Below are 347 nucleotides of genomic sequence, written 5' to 3' on the forward strand. Positions count from 1 at the left end.
ACAACAACACCAACAACAACAACATTATTAACAACATTTACAACAACAACAACAACAACAACAACACCAACAACAACAACAACAACAACGATAATAAATTGACACTCGAAACGTTTAACTAAAATCAAGCGATTAATCCAGCCCGATAATTTTGTAGTTTACCTCTGCATAAATAAAAGTTTATTATTGCTGAGCTATAACTATTTACTATTTAATTTTACACAGAATTAAAAAATTTTCAAATATTGATTGCATAGTTAATTTTTATTATCAATGGATTGTACAAATTTAGATTAAAGATAATTAAAAAAAAAATATCTATATATATAGAACAACAACGACAACAA

This window comes from Cotesia glomerata, linkage group LG9 (assembly GCF_020080835.1).
Source record: "Cotesia glomerata isolate CgM1 linkage group LG9, MPM_Cglom_v2.3, whole genome shotgun sequence".
In the NCBI taxonomy this organism is placed as follows: Eukaryota; Metazoa; Arthropoda; class Insecta; order Hymenoptera; family Braconidae; genus Cotesia; species Cotesia glomerata.